This window comes from Montipora capricornis, chromosome 1 (genome assembly GCF_036669925.1).
Source record: "Montipora capricornis isolate CH-2021 chromosome 1, ASM3666992v2, whole genome shotgun sequence".
NCBI lineage: Eukaryota > Metazoa > Cnidaria > Anthozoa > Scleractinia > Acroporidae > Montipora > Montipora capricornis.
Window position 1 is genome coordinate 16,232,806 of NC_090883.1, and position 3,107 is coordinate 16,235,912.

Genomic DNA, 3,107 nt, shown 5'->3' on the forward strand with positions numbered 1-3,107 from the left:
TTTCCACATATTGATATTTGAGTTTGTTCAATACATTCGATAAACTTGTAGCAAAATTCGTTAAATTTGCCTTGATACGCATTCGATTCTCTCCTCCATTCAGGCAATATACATTCGATGATTCCAGCAAAATTCATTCGATAATTCAACAAATATTCATTCGATGATTCGAACAAAATTCACTCGATAATGCACGTGACCTATCTCCGCTGCGAAGTCCCCGTGACCTCCATAGCGATAGCTACTTCGTCTTCTTTTTAAACTTGATTTCATATTTTTTGGGCCGTTGAAACTTATTTTCTTATTTTCTTTCTACGTTAAAACGGCTGAACAAACTGGTTCCCAAGAAATATTGGAGTATTCGTTCTATGCAAAATACTTCTAATGAAGTATTCGTTCTGCAGAATACCCCGCCACATCGAGTATCTTAAGAAGCTGGCTACGTGGTACGCGGAAAGAATTAAAGTCAAGATGGCGAAGTATCTTTACAAGCTGGCTACGCGGTACGCGGTACGCGGAAAGAATTAAAGTCAAGATGGCGAAATATCTTTACAAGCTGGCTACGCGGTACGCGGAAAGAATTAAAGTCAAGATGGCGAAATATCTTTACAAGCTGGCTACGCGGTACGCGGTACGCGGGATTAATTAAAGTCAAGATGGCGAAATATCTTTACAAGCTGGCTACGCGGTACGCGGAATTAATTAAAGTCAACATGGCGAAGTATCTTCACACGGTCTCCGTAAAAAGAGTAGTTAACCGAACCGTAAAATGAAAGCTAAAATTTTAAACGAGTGCTTAGGCCTAATCACTGAAACGAGTGCTTAGGCTTAATCAGTAAACGAGTGCTATATTCTTCTCATGGTCTCGGTAAAAAGTCTAGTTAACCGAACCGTAAAATGAAAGCTAAAATTTTAAGAGTGCTTAGGCCTAATCACTGAAACGAGTGCTTAGGCTTAATCAGTAAACGAGTGCTATATTCATCACACGATCGTGTTAAAAAGCGAAGTTTAAGCGAACCGTGAAATGAAATCTTAAATTTGTAAAGAGTTCTTAGGCCTAATTTCTGAAACGAACGCTTAGGGTAAAATGAAAGCTAAAATTTTAAAAGAGTGCTTATAGGCCTAATACTGAAACGAGCGCTTAGACTTAATCAGTAAACGAGTGCTATCACAGCGTGCCGCGTACCTTGTAGCCAGCACAAATAACATTGCTGCGCCATTTTGAAATCATTTGTTTATATAACGTTCTTCCGAGTCCACAGTTCCACAGTCTCTTGTCTGTGGAATTACTTAGGCTTTGACGCTTTAAGAACGAGGAATGTCACGGCGTACCGCGTACCGCGTAGCCAGCACATATAACATCGCTGCGCCATTTTGAAATTTAGTTCATTTGGAAATTAGTCCAAGTGGCGGGGTATTCTACAGTATTGTGCATTCCTATTTCTGGGTACCGCGTACCGCGTAGCCGGCTACGTGGAATATAGTTCGAGTGGCGGGGTATTCTGCAGTTAAGCCGAACACACAAGTACGAGGCAAGATCTAGAAATAACGTAGAAAATTCTCCTTACCTTTAAAGCTTGCCTTTCTCAAAGAAAAAGCATCTGTCCACTAAATCGAATAGTTTAATAATGTGTCAATCATGACGGGCGGAAAGATTCCACAAACTGTTTGGTTTCATCTAAATAACGGAAGTACGTCACGTTTGCCGAGTGGTCTAACGCGCTCGCAGATAATCGTGAAGGTTGGGGAAAGGATATGAGTTTGGAAAGGGTATGAAGGTAAATTCACCCGATCGGAGCTTAATTCAATATCCGTAGGGTATGCACATTTGTGACTTCCAACAAAAAAGAAGACACCAAACCGGTTTTAAGACGTGGAATGCCGAAAGCGTAATAAAAACTTAACAAAACTATACAACAGAAGAAAGCTCAGTAAATATAGTTTACAATAAAGATATTGTTTAAGCGAGTTTTCCTTCTGGTAAGTGTCAGGATCGGAGCCGGTAAGACGTGAAACCGCCGAGGGTTCTGAACCCTCGGAACTTCTTCTATTGAATTTATCGGGTATCGGATACCGCAGCACGAGCAAAATGACTGCACAATGTTATTCACAAGGCATCAATCAACAAAACTTTGTCAGGAAATTCCACATGTGGGTATCTAGACAACCAATCAGAATATCGAAAACGACTGAGACACTTTCGTTGATTGATGGCTTGTGAATAACACAGTGTGAAGTCATTTTGCTCGTGCTGCGGCATCCGATACCCGATAAATTCAATAGAAGAACCCTCGGTGTTTTCGCGTCTTACCGGCTCCTGACGCTAAAAGGAAAACTCGGTAAAACTATATTTTTTATCGTAAACTACATTTATTAAGACTACAAACAAAATAAGTCTGCAAGGCTGGTTGAACCGCTGTGAGGATATATAGCGTTTGTTTGACCAATATTTCGTCAGGCACGGTCTGACTTTTTCAGGGAGTTAAATCACTTAAGGCCCTCCACAGACTAGGGATTTAGTTGTCGACAACTATTTGTGATCGACAACTAAAAGTTATCGACAACTAAAAAACGTAGTCTGTGGCGCAAGTTGTCGACAACTAAACCCCAAATTATTAGTTGTCGACAACTAAGCAGTTTCCCTTTTCAAAAAGGGAAACTGCTTAGTTGTCGACAACTAATAATTTGGCGTTTTTCTAGTGTGTAAACTTGTTTTAGTTGTCGATAACTTTTAGATCTCCGCGCTATTGTGTCAGCGGCTTTCCCCGCCGGCTTAAAACATGGAGGATTGCAGAAGGAAAATACTTGATAAAGAAAACATTCTTTTTGATCTTCCTTCTCCACATCCCGTTCTTGGCGGTGGAAACGACATTTCGTTAAATCGGCGTTCTCTTTTGCCGCTTTTCTCCTTTCTTGCCGCCATTTTGAATGAACGAACACGCGAGCATGCGTAGTAAGCTGTTGGTACCCAACCTCCCTGCGTATCGGTTGCTAAATCAGTATTTGAGCGCCAGTGTGTGGAATCCCTTTATCGGACTTATTTAGTTGTCGATAACTTTTAGTTGTCGATCACAAATAGTTGTCGACAACTAAATCCCTAGTTTGTG